This window comes from Triturus cristatus, chromosome 4_1, assembly GCF_964204655.1.
Source record: "Triturus cristatus chromosome 4_1, aTriCri1.1, whole genome shotgun sequence".
Classification (NCBI taxonomy): Eukaryota; Metazoa; Chordata; class Amphibia; order Caudata; family Salamandridae; genus Triturus; species Triturus cristatus.
The window spans coordinates 158123204-158142048 of record NC_140585.1 but is presented as its reverse complement, the minus strand read 5'-3'; positions in this window follow the sequence as shown (position 1 = coordinate 158142048).

Sequence of the window (18845 nt, the reverse complement as noted above, 5' to 3'; positions counted from 1 at the left end):
TTCCCCTCTACCCTACCCTTATACGTTTCCTCTTCTTTTCTCACAGCTTCTTCCCCCCCGCCCCACTGTTAACAGTTGAACCCGCCGGCAGTTCAAATACCGTTGCCCTAGTTACTGACACAATTAAATACACTTGTTATCAGGGAAAAGCTACACAGATAGTCGGAGGGAAAACCATATAGACGGCGGAGAATCAGGGACACGTTCACGCCCCCGGGATGACATAAGTGACGATCTACTGAGATGAACTGATGGGAGGCGTGTGGACTTAGTACTAACAACAAGTCCCAGAGACGCAACAACCAATGTAACTACCCTGGGAAAACGAAGCAATGTTAAGTCACACTGATGCAAAAAAACAAAAACACAAAAAAGAAAATGGATACACATGTAATATGGTTGACATGCATTGTGTTAATTTGTATGCAAAACCCTAATAGAAAAATGTAAACAAAAAAAAATACTTGTCACTATACCTTGCATTGAATGTTTAAAGACTGAGGTGTTGACAATTCGCCTACTATCAATACTGACTCACTAGAAAGTGGGAGCTGATGTATTAAGGGTTTTTACCCAGTCTCTTTGGGTAAATGTGATGACACATATTGGGAGAGATGCTTGTGAAACTAGCTATTTTACCTATCAGTGAAAGAGCCAAACGCAGCCAAAGTATCAAATATGATTTAGATATTTCCTGATTCTCTACAGTTTATTCAATAATTAAACCAGCCCTAAAACACGCTTCTAAAACCTGCATCTTTAGACCAAATACCCCGAAACAATATTTTGGAGGCATGCCTAAACAATAAAACTCAAGCAGAATAATGCTAGCCCAGACTTTCTTACTGCTAGCTTGAATAACAAAGTTACGTTTTACTGGCCCCTTCAGGAAGAAAGAAAATGACTTTCACTCTCTTTTTCCTTTCTTTGAATTGCATTTTGTTTGTGGTTGTGCAGGTGTTTTTTCAGTGTTTATATGTTTTCACTGGTGAGGGCTATTTCTCTTTCAGTGGGGTTTTATCAGTTATTATAGGTTTAAACCTAAAACCGGACAGCCTACCTATACCCCAAAACATGACCCCCTACACTACACAAACATCACTGCACTATCCTAAACCCTAAAACACTACCCCCAGCATGACCCCCTACACTACCCAAACACCACTGCACTACCCTACACCCCAAAACACTACCCCAGCACGAATCCCTACACTACACAAACACCACTGCACTACCCTAAAACCTAAAACACTACACCCAGCACAACCTCCCACACTACACAAACACCACGCACTACCCTAAACCCTAAAACACTAACCGAGAACAACCCCCAACACTACACAAACACCACTGCACTACCCTAAACCCTAAAACACTACCCCAGCAAGACCCCTACACTACACAAACACCACTGCACTATCCTAAACCCGTAAACACTACCCACAGCACAACCCCCTACACTACCAAACATCACTGCACTACTATAAACACTAAAACACTACAACCTGCACAACTCCCTACACAACCCAAACACCACTGCACTTCCCTAAACCCTAAATCTACCCCCAGTACGACCCCCTAGACTACTCAAACACCACTGCACTACCCTAAACCCTAAAACACTGCCCCTTCAAGAACCCCTACAGTACTCAAACACCACTGCACTACCCTAAACCCTAAAAATCTATCCCAGCACGACCCCCTACACTACCCAAACACCACTGCCCTAACCTACACCCTAAAGAACTACCCCAGCACGAACCCCTACACTACACAAACACCACTGCACTACCCTAAAACCTAAAACACTACACCCAGCACGACCTCGTACACTACATAAACACCACTGCACTATCCTAAACCCTAAAACACTACCCCAGCCCTACCCCCAACACTACCCAAACACCACTGCCCTAACCTACACCCTAAAGAACTACCCCAGCACGAACCCCTACACTACACAAACACAACTGCACTACCCAAAAACCTAAAACACTACACCCAGCACGTCCTCGTACACTACACAACCACTGCACTATCCTAAACCATAAAACACTACCCCAGCACTACCCCCAAAAATACCCAAACACCACTGCACTAACCTAAACCCAAAAACACTACCCCCAGCAAGACCCCCTACAGTACACAAACACAGCTGAACTACTCTAAACCCTAAAACACTACCCCAGCATGACCCCCCACTTTACCAAAAAACTACTACACTACCCTACACCCTAAAACACTACCCCAGCCTTAACCCCTATACTACACAAACACCACTGCACTACCCTTCACCCTAAAACACTACACCCAGCACGGCCCCCCACACTACACAAACTCCACTGCACTACCCTAAACCCTAAAACACTACCCCCAGCATGACCCCCTACACTACACAAACACCACTGCACTCTCCTAAACCCTAAAACACTACCCGAGCACGAACCCCTACACTACCAAACATCATTGCACTACCCTAAACACTAAAACACTACCACCATCACATCCACCTACACTACTAAAACAACAATACACTACCCTAAACCCTAAAACACTACCCCCAGCAAGAACCCCTACAGTACTCAAACACCACTCCACTACCCTAAACACAAAAACATTACACCCAGCATGACCCTCTACAATACCCAAACACCGCTGCCCTACCTTTCACCCTAAAACACTACCCCAACACGAACCCCTACACTACATAAACACCAGTGCACTACCCTAAACCCTAACCCACTACACCCAACATGACCCCTTACACAAACACCACTGCATTGCCTTAAACCCTAAAACACTACACCCAGCAAGACCCCCTAAACTACATAAACACCAGTGCTCTTCCCTAAACCCAAAATGTACCCCCAGCATGACCCCTACACTACACAAACACGACTGCACTACCCTAAACCCTAAAACACTACCTCAACCACGACCCCCTACACTACACAAACACCACTGTACTACCCTAAACCCTAAAACTCTACCACCAGCACTACCCCTACACTACCCAAACACCACTGCACTACCCTAAACCCTAAAACACGACCCCCAGCACAACCCCCTACACTACACAAGCACCACATCACTACCCTAAACCCTAAAACACTACCACCAGCATGACTCCCTACACTACCCAAACACCACTGCACTACCCTAAACACTAAATCTACCCGAAGCACAACTCCCTACACTACACAAACACTACTGCAATACCCTAAACCCTAAAACACTACCCCCATCACGACCCCCTTCACTACACTAACACCACTGCACTGGACTGCCCTAAACCCGAAAACACTACCCCCAGCACGACCCCGTACACTACACAAACACCACTGCACTACCCTAAACTCTAAAACACTACCCCCAGCATGAACCCCTACACTACCCAAACACCACTCCACTACCCTATACCCTAAAACACAACCCCCAGCACGACCCCTACAGTACACAAGCACCACTGCACTACCCTAAACACTAAAACACTACCCCAAGCACGACACCCTACACTAGGGGTGGGCGGAATTTGCGCAACCGCGTTACGCAAATCTCCGCGAAATGGTAAAAAATCTCCGCGAACACGCAGAAATTCCGCGAACACGATACTTTTTTCCTGTTCGCGATCGCTGTTTGCGTGCCCGGGGTGAAATATCTTGCGAACACGCATATTGAGAACGCGAACAAGCCAAAAATTTCGCGAAGTCGCGGAATGCAGATTTTTGGGCAATTTCGCGTTCTCCGCGGAACGCGAAATTACCCAAATTCCGCAAATTCCGCGAGCGGAACGGAATTTACCGCCCAGGCCTACCCTACACTACACTACACAAACACCACTGCACTACCCTATACCCTAAAACACTACCCCCAGCATGCCCCCCCTTCACTATACAAACACCACTGCACTGCCTTAAACCCTAAAACAGTACACCCGGTATGACCCCCTAAACTACACAAACACCACTGCACTTCCCTGATCCCTAACTCTTCCCCCAACATGACCCCCTACACTACATAAACACACCTGCACTACCCTAAACCCTAAAACACTATCTCAAGCACAACCCCCTACACTACACAAACACCACTGTACTACCCTCAACCCTAAAACATTACCCCAGCACTACCCCTACACTACCCAAACACCACTGCACTACCCTAAACTTTAAAACACGACCCCCAGCACGACACCCTACACTACACAAGCACCACTGCACTACCCTAAACCCTAAAACACTACCACAGCACGACACCCTACACCACTCAAATATAACTGCGCTACCCTAAACCCTAAAACACTACCACCAGCACGACTCCCTACACTACCCAAACACCACTGCACTACCCAAAACCCTAAATCTACCCCCAGCACAACCCCCTACACTACACAAACACTACTGCACTACCCTAAACCCTAAAACACTACCCCAGCACGACCCCCTTCACTACACAAACACCACTGCACTGCACTGCCCTAAACCCGAAAACACTACCCCAGCACGTCCCTCTAAACTATACAAACACCACTGCACTACCTTAAACCCTAAAACACTACCCCCAGCATGAGCCTCGCAAAACAAACACCACTGCACTACCCTAAACCCTAAAACACTTCCCCCAGCATGAGCCCCAACACTACAAAAACACTGCTGTTCTACCCTAAACCCTAAATCTACCCCCAGCATGTCACCTACACTACTCAAACACCACTGCACTACCCTAAACCCTAAACACTACCCCCAGCATGACCCCATACACTACCCAAAAATCACTGCCCTACCCTATACCCTAAAACACTATCTCAGCACGAACCCCTACACTACACAAACACAAGTGCACTACCCTAAACCCTAAAACACTACACCCAGCACAACCACCTACACAAACATCACTGTACTACCCTAAACCCTAAAACACTACCCCCAACATGGCCCCCTACACTACACAAGCACCACTGCTTTACCCTTAACCCTAAAACACTACAGCCAGCATGACGCCCCACACTACACAAACACCACTGCACTACCCTAAACCCTAAAACACTACCCCAGCACTACCCACAACACTACCCAAACACTACTGCACTACCCTAAACCCTAAACACTAACCCCAACAAGACCCCCTACAGTACACAAACACCGCTGCACTACCCTAAACCCTAAAACACTACCCCGAGCATGACCCCCCACACTACCCAAACACTACTGCACTATTCTACACACTAAAACACTACCCCAGCATGAACCCTTATACTACACAAACACCACTGCCCTACCCTACACCCTAAAACACTACACCCAGCACGACACCCCATACTACACACACACCTCTGCACTACCATAAACCCTAAAACACTACCCCAGCACTACCCCCAACACTACCCGAACACCACTGCACTACCCTAAACCCTAAAACACTACCCCAGCACGACCCCCTACAGTACCCAAACACCACTGCACTACCCTAAACCCTAAAACACTAACCCCAGCATGACCCCCTACACTACACGAACACCGCTGCACTACTCTAAACCCTAAAACACTACCCCAGCACATACCCCTACACTACGCAAACACCACTGCACTACCCTAAACCCCAAAACACTACCCCAGCGCTACCCCAAAACTACCCAAACACCAATGCACTACCCTAAACCTAAAACACTACCCCCAGCATGACCCCCTACACTACACAAACACCTCTGCACTATCCTAAACCCATAAACACTACCCCCAGCACAACTCCCTACACTACCAAACATCACTGCACTACTCTAAGCACTAAAACACTACCACCAGCACAACTCTCTACGCTACAAAGACACCACTTCAGTTCTGTAAACCCTAAATCTACCCCCAGCACGACCCCCTACACTACTCAAACATCACTGCACTGCCCTAAACCCTAAAACACTACCCCCAGCAAGAAATCCTACAGTACTCAAACACCACTGCACTACCCTAAACCCTAAAACTCTACCCCAGCACGACCCCTTACACTACCCAAACACCATTCCCCTACCCTACACCCTAAAACACTACCCCAGCATGATCCCCTACACTACACAAGCAACACTGCACTACCCTTAAACCTAAAGCACTACACCCAGCATGACCTCCTACACTACACAAGCACCACTGCACTACCCTAAACCCTAAAACACAACACCCAGCACGACCCCCCACACTACACAAACACCACTGCACTACCCTAAACCCTTAAACACTACCCCAGCACTTCCCCTCCACTACCCAAACACCACTGCACTACCCTAAACACTAAAACACTACCCCAGCAAGACCCTCTACAGTACACAAACACCGCTGCACTACCCTGAACCCTAAAACACTACACCCAGCATGTCCCCCACACTATACAAACAACATTGCACTACCCTACACCCTAAAACACTACACCCAGTATGGACCACCACACTACACAAACACCACTGCACTACCCTAAACCCTAAAACACTACCCCTGCACTACCCCCAACACTACCCAAACACCACTGCACTACCCTAAACCCTAAAACACTACCCCCAGCATGACCCCTACACTGCACAAACACTGCTGCACTATCCTAAACCCTTAAACTCTACCTCCACCATATCCCCCCAACACTACCAAACATCACTGCACTACCCTAAACATTAAAACACTACCACCAGCACAACTCACTACACTACCCAAACACCACTGCACTACCCTAAACCCTAAAACACTACCCCCAGCAATAACCCCTACAGTACTCAAACACCACTGCACTACCCTAAACCTAAAAACACTACCCCCAGCACGACCCCCTACACTACCCAAACACCACTGCCCTACCCTACACTCTAAAATACTACCCCAGCACGAACTCCCACATCACATAAACACCACTGCACTACCCTAAACCCTAAAACACTAAACCCAGCACGACCCCCTACACAAACACCACTGTACTACCCTAAACCCTAAAACACTACCCCTAGCACTACCCCTTCACTACCCAAACACAACTGCACTACCCTAAACCCCAAAACACTACCCCCAGCAGGACCCCCTACACTACCCAAACACCACTGCACTACCCTATACCCCAAAACATGACCCCCTACACTACACAAACATCACTGCACTATCCTAAACCCTAAAACACTACCCCCAGCATGACCCCCTACACTACCCAAACAACACTGCACTACCCTACACCCCAAAACACTACCCCAGCACGAATCCCTACACTACACAAACACCACTGCACTACCCTAAACCCTAAAACACTACACCCTGCACAACCTCCCACACTACACAAACACCACACACTACCCTAAACCCTAAAACACTACCGAGAACAACCCCCAACACTACACAAACACCACTGCACTACCCTAAACCCTAAAACACTACCCCCAGCAAGACCCCTACACTACACAAACACCACTGCACTATCCTAAACCCATAAACACTACCCACACCACAACCCCCTACACTACCAAACATCACTGCACTACTATAAACACTAAAACACTACAACCTGCACGACTCCCTACACAACCCAAACACCACTGCACTTCCCTAAACCCTAAATCTACCCCCAGTACGACCCCTACACTACACAAACACCTCTGCACTATCCTAAACCCATAAACACTACCCCCAGCACAACTCCCTACACTACCAAACATCACTGCACTACTCTAAGCACTAAAACACTACCACCAGCACGACTCTCTACGCTACAAAGACACCACTTCACTTCTGTAAACCCTAAATCTACCCCCAGCACGACCCCCTACACTACTCAAACATCACTGCACTGCCCTAAACCCTAAAACACTACCCCCAGCAAGAAACCCTACAGTACTCAAACACCACTGCACTACCCTAAACCCTAAAATTCTATCCCAGCACGACCCCTTACACTACCCAAACACCATTGCCCTACCCTACACCCTAAAACACTACCCCAGCATGATCCCCTACACTACACAAGCAACACTGCACTACCCATAAACCTAAAGCACTACACCCAGCATGACCTCCTACACTACACAAGCACCACTGCACTACCCTAAACCCTAAAACACAACACCCAGCACGACCCCCACACTACACAAACACCACTGCACTACCCTAAACCCTTAAACACTACCCCAGCACTTCCCCTCCACTACCCAAACACCACTGCACTACCCTAAACACTAAAACACTACCCCAGCAAGACCCTCTACAGTACACAAACACCGCTGCACTACCCTGAACCCTAAAACACTACACCCAGCATGTCCCCCACACTATACAAACAACATTGCACTACCCTACACCCTAAAACACTACACCCAGCATGGACCACCACACTACACAAACACCACTGCACTACCCTAAACCCTAAAACACTACCCCTGCACTACCCCCAACACTACCCAAACACCACTGCACTACCCTAAACCCTAAAACACTACCCCCAGCATGACCCCTACACTACACAAACACTGCTACACTATCCTAAACCCTTAAACTCTACCTCCAGCATATTCCCCCAACACTACCAAACATCACTGCACTACCCTAAACATTAAAACACTACCACCAGCACAACTCACTACACTACCCAAACACCACTGCACTACCCTAAACCACTACCCCCAGCAATAACCCCTACAGTACTCAAACACCACTGCACTACCCTAAACCTAAAAACACTACCCCCAGCACGACCCCCTACACTACCCAAACACCACTGCCCTACCCTACACTCTAAAAAACTACCCCAGCACGAACTCCCACATCACATAAACACCACTGCACTACCCTAAACCCTAAAACACTAAACCCAGCACGACCCCCTACACAAACACCACTGTACTACCCTAAACCCTAAAACACTACCCCTAGCACTACCCCTTCACTACCCAAACACAACTGCACTACCCTAAACCCCAAAACACTACCCCCAGCAGGACCCCCTACACTACCCAAACACCATTGCACTACCCTATACCCCAAAACATGACCCCCTACACTACACAAACATCACTGCACTATCCTAAACCCTAAAACACTACCCACAGCATGACCCCCTACACTACCCAAACAACACTGCACTACCCTACACCCCAAAACACTACCCCAGCACGAATCCCTACACTACACAAACACCACTGCACTACCCTAAACCCTAAAACACTACACCCTGCACAACCTCCCACACTACACAAACACCACGCACTACCCTAAACCCTAAAACACTAACCGAGAACAACCCCCAACACTACACAAACACCACTGCACTACCCTAAACCATAAAACACTACCCCCAGCAAGACCCCTACACTACACAAACACCTCTGCACTATCCTAAACCGATAAACACTACCCACACCACAACCCCCTACACTACCAAACATCACTGCACTACTATAAACACTAAAACACTACAACCTGCACGACTCCCTACACAACCCAAACACCACTGCACTTCCCTAAACCCTAAATCTACCCCCAGTACGACCCCCTAGACTACTCAAACACCACTGCACTACCCTAAACCCTATAACACTGCCCCTTCAAGAACCCCTACAGTACTCAAACACCACTGCACTACCCTAAACCCTAAAACTCTATCCCAGCACGGCCCCCTACACTACCCAAACACCACTGCCCTAACCTACACCCTAAAGAACTACCCCAGCACGAACCCCTACACTACACAAACACCACTGCACTACCCTAAAACCTAAAACACTACACCCAGCACGACCTCGTACACTACATAAACACCACTGCACTACCCTAAACCCTAAAACACTACCCCAGCCCTACCCCCAACACTACCCAAACACCACTGCCCTAACCTACACCCTAAAGAACTACCCCAGCACGAACCCCTACACTACACAAACACCACTGCACTACCCAAAAACCTAAAACACTACACCCAGCACGTCCTCGTACACTACACAACCACTGCACTACCCTAAACCATAAAACACTACCCCAGCACTACCCCCAACAATACCCAAACACCACTGCACTAACCTAAACCCTAAAACACTACCCCAGCAAGACCCCCTACAGTACACAAACACAGCTGAACTACTCTAAACCCTAAAACACTACCCCAGCATGACCCCCCACTTTACCAAAACACTACTACACTACCCTACACCCTAAAACACTACCCCAGCCTTAACCCCTATACTACACAAACACCACTGCACTACCCTTCACCCTAAAACACTACACCCAGCACGACCCCCCACACTACACAAACACCACTGCACTACCCTAAACCCTAAAACACTACCCCCAGCATGACCCCCTACACTACACAAACACCACTGCACTATCCTAAACCCTAAAACACTACCCCGAGCACGAACCCCTACACTACCAAACATCATTGCACTACCCTAAACACTAAAACACTACCACCATCACGTCCACCTGCACTACTAAAACAACACTACACTACCCTAAACCCTAAAACACCACCCCCAGCAAGAACCCCTACAGTATTCAAACACCACTCCACTACCCTAAACACAAAAACATTACACCCAGCACGACCCTCCACAATACCCAAACACCGCTGCCCTACCTTTCACCCTAAAACACTACCCCAACACGAACCCCTACACTACATAAACACCACTGCACTACCCTAAACCCTAACCCACTACACCCAACATGACCCCTTACACAAACACCACTGCATTGCCTTAAACCCTAAAACACTACACCCAGCAAGACCCCCTAAACTACATAAACACCAGTGCTCTTCCCTAAACCCAAAATGTACCCCCAGCATGACCCCTACACTACACAAACTCCACTGCACTATCCTAAACCCTAAAACACTACCTCAACCACGACCCCCTATACTACACAAACACCACTGTACTACCCTAAACCCTAAAACTCTACCACCAGCACTACCCCTACACTAGCCAAACACCACTGCACTACCCTAAACCCTAAAACACAACCCCCTACACTACACAAGCACCACATCACTACCCTAAACCCTAAAACACTACCACCAGCATGACTCCCTACACTACCCAAACACCACTGCACTACCCTAAACACTAAATCTACCCCCAGCACAACTCCCTACACTACACAAACACTACTGCAATACCCTAAATCCTAAAACACTACCCCCATCACGACCCCCTTCACTACACTAACACCACTGCACTGGACTGCCCTAAACCCGAAAACACTACCCCCAGCACGACCCCGTACACTACACAAACACCACTGCACTACCCTAAACTCTACAACACTACCCCCAGCATGAACCCCTACACTACCCAAACACCACTCCACTACCCTATACCCTAAAACACTACCCCCAGCACGACCCCTACAGTACACAAGCACCACTGCACTACCCTAAACACTAAAACACTACCCCAAGCACGACACCCTACACTACACTACACAAACACCACTGCACTACCCTATACCCTAAAACACTACCCCCAGCATGCCCCCCCTTCACTCTACAAACACCACTGCACTACCTTAAGCCCTAAAACACTACCCCCAGCATGAGCCTCGTAAAACAAACACCACTGCACTACCCTAAACACTAAATCTACCCCCAGCATGACACACTACACTACCCAAAAACCACTACACTACCCTACACCCTAAAACACTACCCCAGCATGAACCCCTACACTACCCAAACACCACTGCACTGCCCTAAACCCTAAAACACTACCCCCAGCACGACACCCTACACTACACATACACCACTGCACTACCCTAAACCCTAAATCTACCCCCAGCATGACCCCCTACACTACACAAACACAACTGCACTACCCTAAAAAACTACCCCAAGCACGACCCCCTACACTACACAAACACCACTGTACTACCCTGAACCCTAAAACACTACCCCCAGCATGACCCCCTTCACTACTCAAACACAACTGCACTACGTTAAACCTGAAAAAACTACCCCAGCACAATCCCCTACACTACCCAAACATCACTGCACTACCCTAAACCCTAAAACACAACTCCACTTTTGACCCCTGGGCCTGCCCAGCCTTTTTTTATTTTGGAGGGGGGCTGCTTGGCCTTCCTTCTGAGGCCAATTTTGGCACCAGGGACCCCATAGCCCAGCCGTATTTATTTAATTTTTAAAGCCATTTTCGGCCCCGGGGCATAGCCTCTGTAGTGGGGACCGTGGGTGGAGTACCAATGCCCCTGCAGTCCCTGACGACTCCCCAGCTCATTCGGGAGCCAGCATTGTTTTTGGACAAAGGGAGCTGCAAACATGCCCAAAAGCAATTCTGCTTCGCTTCATGGAAGCAAGAGCAGTTTTCCTGCTCTCGCTTCCATGAAGCGAACCAGATGTTTGCTATGACTGGGCAGGAGCAGTGCTCCCGCCTTGTTATAGCAAACTGCAATGTTTCGGGGATGGGCACCCAGGGACATGGCTGGAGCCAGCCCTGGGGGGCTGCAGTCCCCAGGGCCAGGGAGCGCTCCTGGAGGGGGGCCGTGCGGCCCTCCTCTGAACATATTTAAAGGCCCAGGGAGGTGGTGGTCCCTTGGGGTCCGGTACGGACTCCCTTCTTTTAATGAATGAATGCCCCGGGGAGGTGGTTGCCTCGGGGCAGTGTGGGGGCAGCCCCCACACTTCATAAAAAAATTGAAGCCCCAAGGAGGTGGCGGTCCCTGGAGCTGGGGGGGCCCATGAAGGCCCCCACCCATAACTAAGGAATGCCTCAGGGGAGGGGGTGGTCCCCGGGGCAGCATGGGGGAGGAGCCTCCCCCATGCATTTTATTTTCCAAAAGCCCCGGGGAAGTCCATACCCCCATATCATTAAATTAGCCTTGGGAAGGTGGTGGTCCCAAGGGCTGCGGGGGCCACAGGCCCGCATCACATTTGACATTTCCCTCCAGGACCTAGCCCACCCAGGTGCTTAATTAAACAAAGCGCGGGAGACTGCGCTTCGTTTTTAAAAAAAAATGTCAGCTGGATTTATTTACCCTATGCAACTCCCGCCGAAAATATAAAACAAAAATGCTTTTTTTGGCCCTTGGGTCCCTACGGGCAGCCCTAGGGGGTCAGGGTGTACCATGCCCCCTTTTCTTGTTTTTTTACCTTTTGTTTGTTACTCAGTTCAACTGGGTCACAAGATGGCTGCCAACACTTCCTGGTTTGACTTTCCATCACAAAAACAATGCTAAGATGCATATTCCTCTATCGTTATGTGCTGCAGAATGCAGCACCCAAAGAATGAGGAAGTAACAAGGAGAAATAAAGGTATTGCTTCCTGTTACTCCTCTCCCGGACAGGCGTATCCTTTTGGTGCATTCCCAGGTGTACAAGGTCTTGAAAATCTGGGAATGCATCAAAAACTATGAGTTGTGTGGGAACACCAATGCAACATCCATCCTTCCCGTGGCAGAGTAATATAACGCTGCAATTTCAGCTGCGGTGTGTTACTCCAGACTTTTGGAGCCACTTAAAACCACATAAAGTGGGTTTGCGTGGTTTAAAAAATATGTCTTACGGTTTGTGTTGCTTTTATACCACGTTGCGTGGTGCAAGTGCGAGGCAAACCAGGTCATAAATATAGTCCATAGATTGTAAGTGTATACCCATATAAGCCCAATATTACCATATTAAATCCGGCAGTGCCCATCCGCCTCTTATAATAGGCAGGTTGAATGATCTAATTGATCTATGTGATAGTTTACCATGTCATATATATCTAGAGACATTATAGTATAATTTGTTAAATATTTGCTTGTAATGAATAATGGAAACAGCCTGAAAAGGCAGCGAAATTTAGGGAGAATATTTTAATTAAATCAATTCTCCCTAGGTTCTTCATCTCTGTATTTCTATCTAGATGGATTGGAGTAAATTGGAAAAATTATGTTGAAAGCATAATTCTGATTTAGAAGCAACCATAATCCCTAAATATTGTGCTTTAGAGATCGGCGCCATGCACAGTGTGTTATGGTCTCACAAACCCCAACAAAAACATGTACCCCTTTTAGTACTGAAGAACCAAAGGGTTTAAGGAATGTTAAGTTTATTGAGCATTCGCTATTTATATGTTGTAAAAAATAATGATGATATGCATATTCTTTAGGAAGCTAATTCTGTTTATATAAATGTGTTCATTAAACTTCATTGTAATCACGTAGTTGTAGACCCTTGCAAGTTCTGAAGGTATAGCAAGCTCCATTTGCATAATCAAAAATGTGTTAGAGCTCACACGCGCCAACTGTGAAGCCTCCACACCCTTCCGCAGGCAAGCTGTCACATCATCCTTGTTCTCCCCATGCCTTTCAGCACGTGTAAATCTACCTATAATTACAACCCGAGCAGTGCAGTCAACGCTTGGCCTCGGATCGATCTTAGCCTTACCTCAGCTCCAGGGGCATAACACAGGCCCCCGCAGCTCCCGCAGTGCGAGGGGGCCCCGCGGTATAGCAAAATGACGGCCCCCGGGGGAAGTGAAGGTCGCAGACCAGTCTTCCCCCGGGGGATTCACGCAACGACTGGAAGGACAAGGTGGGGGTGGGATCATAGGAGTGAAGGAGGGGGCGGGAGTTAGGAGGGTATATAAGGTGTCAGGAGAGGAGGATACGGCCTCTTCCTGACACCTGAGCACCACCGGGGGAGAATAAAGTTTGTAGTGAGATAGTTCCCACAGTGTTAGGCCATCTGCCGATTGGTCAATCGGCGGGGGGCTGGCACTGGTAGTTAGGGTAGGGTAAAGTGAATTTGCCACAGATGGCTATAAGGCACGGGTCATCGACGCGCTGGCCGTTTGTGCAGCATTGAGGTCTTGGTTGGCCCGGCCGGCTGGACCTCCTACGTCCTGGGGCGTTGTTCTCAGGCGTGTGAGCCGGGATGGCCTCGCGTGCACTGAAGGGCAGAGGTGCGTGCGCTGGATCGCAGACTCGACCGGCCGTTTCAGGTAGGGGGCGGGGGCTGCAATATCATGGTTGTCCGGGATGCACGGGGGCAGGGGGGCACAGAATGCTTGCGCGTCTGCCGTTTTCGACGCGAGCGGGCCGCAATGGTTCATGCGGGAGGGGGGTGGGCTAGGGGACGGCACACACGGCGGCGCGATTTTGTCAGGCGGCCCAGGGTGAAAATGAGGCAGGGGAAGGCGGGGCGTGCGTGTGTCGCCCGATATGGTGGGAGCGCTCCGGTTTCTTAGCACGGGGTGGACACAGAGGTCCGGGAGGCAGAGGCGGGACACCTCCTCTTTCTCTTTCTGCTTCCCAGGAGGGGGATCTGTTTTTTCCGACTGTCTGCTGTGCTGCCGCCTCGAGTGCAGGAAATCAGGGTTCGAGCCTCACAGGGCACGTCCACATTCTGTGATTCTGGGCAAATTACTTCATCTCCCCGGGCCTGAATGGGTAATGTAAATAAGGTGCTATGTAAAGCGCTCCACTACCTTTGGGCCGAGTTCGTGCGGTATAAATATGCACACAAAAAAAAAAAACCCGGGCTCAGCGCATTGCCCAAGTTGGTTCAGAGGGACGTGGTTGGGGAGGGGGGGGCGTCATTGGGGGTTGATTACGGCCAAGGTATCGGGCAGTGGGCCCACCCCGGCGGCTGTATCCACGGCTAGGCTCAGGGTCCGGACTGGGTTTTTGGTGGTGGGAGAGGGTGGGGGCTAGAGTCTGGTGGCAGTGTAGGAGGAGCGAGGCAGGGCTTTGCATAGGTGCTGCTGCTAGGGAAGGAGGTGTAGGGGGGTGGGCCTAGGGGGTGGGGGGTCATCAGAGTCCGTGTGAGGGACTGCTATCATGGCACGAGGCCCGGTGGTGCTTGGGACCCACTTAGTTGGCGCGACCGAGTGGGGGGGATCCATGACCGGCAAATACGGCCGGCAGATAAGGGGTGATGCCAGCGGGGTGCACGACGGCCCCGAGACGCTGGCCAGAAGCAGTAGGGGGGTCCGCGGCGGCCTGCCCTCCTTCGAGGGATTCGCGCATTGAGCAATACAACCTTGTGAATCCTACCAAGTTATGAGTATGTTCTGTGTGAAGGATGGCATGGATGTTGTGGGGGGGTGAAGACGGGGGAATGTGACAGTGTGCGACGGATGATGAATTTGGCATGCCGGATACAGTGCGATAGGAGGATGTGGAGTGGGGGGGCTGCCAGGGGGGGCGGGGGGTAGTTCAGGTAACCAGACCATTTTGTTCTTTGTTTCATGCAAGGGAGGCTTATGACAGAGCGGGGGCCAGGAGCTACAAGGGGGATGGCAGCTTCAGTCTGGATGAGGAGGTCCCGGACGGACACTCAGGTAAAAGAATGATGGGTTAAGGTCTTGGGTTCGTACTTCGAAGATTAGGTGTTCACTCCCTGGTTGTCACCGGGTGCTCAGTTATAAGTGTATGCAATGGTATTTCCTTCAGTTAGGTTGGGACAATGCTGGGGGCCTGGGGAGCCCAGGGCCCAAATGACGCACAGCTGGTCAGCTGGAGAATGTTGGGGGTTTGGTGGTGATACATGCGTGGAGGCGGCATACGTCAGACGATGGGAACCTTGGGGCCAAGCGATGAGAGGGTTTTGGGTTTCGAATGGCCGATTGTGATATCAGGCGAAAAGAAGGCTGGCAAGCAAGGGGTAGCTCGTCACTATTTGCCGTGTTTAAAGGCTATTTGCCATGTTTAAAGGGTGACTTTTGAGCCGGGGGTGCCAATTGACTCACATTGTGGATATCGGTCTCGAACACATGGGGCAGCATATTGAGGCGTGCGGCCTGGGGACAGCTGGGGGTACTATAAGATGGATGGGGTGTTTGCCGGGCTGGAACGGCGGGAGGAGGGATAAGGTCAGCCCGAACTTAGCTCAACTGAGGGAGGGGGGGTTTCAACGCAATATTCAGCCGCTACCCACAGCTGGGGGGGCAGGCAGGAGATTTCTCGGCACTTACATTGGTGGGCACGTAATCAGAAGAGGGGCTGACCTGGAGGGAAGGGGTGCGAGTTCCTGGGGCTTCTTCTAACGGACAGGTCACATGGGGGACAGGGGCGACTGGTGAGGGCTCCCGTGTTGGTTGGACAATGACGTCTAGGGGGACGGAGAGTCATTCACGGGGTCAAGCTGGGCCACCCCGTTAGAATGGGGGGGAGAAGCCCTTGGGGGTAGTCAGGGGCCTGGAGGTCCTTCTCGATTATTTGGAGGGCATGGGTCCATGGCACTAGTAGCCTCACAAGAGGAAGTAGTTGCTGCGGCTAGCAGGAGCACGGAGAGACGTGGCTGGCCATCATGGATGCCCCCCCCTTTGTGTAAGGGAGACCTGGGCCAAAGTCCATCTGCACAGGGAGCATTCGAGGACTGGGAGTAGTGGAGATCTCCGAGGTGGGGGGATGTCTCCGGGTGCAAGGGCAGCTGTTAGACGGGGAAAATATGTAGAGGACGCAGGATTGCCTGATGGACGGTGCTCACAGGGTGGGGGCTAAGGTCAGGAAGAATTGTGGGGCTCTGGGGGTCACAGTACCTGGAGCGCGAGCATCGCAAGGCGTGACGGGGCAAAGGTATATAGGCAGTGTTGGACCCGGCCTTGTAGAATGGCCCTCCGTGCCCCCGCACCACCGAAACCTGGTACCTGCAGCCCAAGCACACGGCCCAGCCGAACCTCCCCACCAAGACACACGCACCGACCCGGACGTCCCCGTCCATGGCCTCCCTCCTTTCGGCCACCCCGGGCCCGCGTGCCCACTTCATGCACCAAGATGGCCGCCCGGCCCCGGCGCGACCCGGGCCTCGAGGCGCCACTCCGGCTGGAGGACATCACGCTTCCAGGGGATGAGAGAGGGAGGAGCAGTTTCTATCGCACCTCTGAACCCCCCTGGAACGATGGGTTTCGATCGGCCCTCCGGCCTCCCCGAGGGCTGGCTCCGTGCCTGCTGGGTGTCTGGGACTCCTCCCGACCCGGCCCTGAAAGGATCAAAAGACTATAGCAGGAAATCCCGGCAAGCGACCCCCAGGTGACAAGACCCCTGCCTGCACAGACTCCGGACATCAAAGAGGGGTCGACCTATAACAAGGGGTGCTCTGGGTCTGTCCGGCAGATTCGACGCTGGAACAACGAGAGCCTGCTGACGTGGTCGCGGCTCCTGGAACTGAACCGACCGAAGCCTGCTGAGTGACTCGCGGCTCCTTGAAGATCGTACAACCTCCGAACCGGTGCCTAAGCCTGCTGAGTGACTCGCGGCTCCTTGAAGATCGTAAGACCTCCGAACCTGTGCCTGAGCCTGCTGAGTGACTCGCGGCTCCTTGAAGATCGTAAGACCTCCGAACCTGTGCCTAAGCCTGCTGAGTGACTCGCGGCTCCTTGAAGATCGTAAGACCTCCGAACCTGTGCCGGAGCCTGCTGAGTGACTCGCGGCTCCCCCAGACTCTCACGGTCCCGCCGGACCCCGACTACGACCGCGCATTTCCCCAGCTCGAGGATTGTGAGCTGTGCGCCGGACACCTCCCTGCTTTGAACCTGGCAAAGACTGTCCCGCTACCCCCTACCTTTCCGAGACTCTCGAGCCCGTGCTCACCTTGTACATATTTGCCGTGATAACCTACTTGATAAAGCTTACTTTCTGAGAAAGCCCAGTGTGGTCACTCTGTGTTGTGTGGTACTGCCAGTACGATCCTAGTTGCGAGATTCCTCCTCCTGGGGAGTCTCCCGCCAGTGCCCGGCTACGATACTACGAGGGTGGGTCTCAGGGTAGTCAGGACTCCCTCCCGGGCTCCTCTGAGGTCGCCGTCTAACATTGGTGGCAAGCGACGGGATTCGGGCCCATCACCTAGAGATCGTACAGTGAACAACGGACGCACGACCGACAAAGATG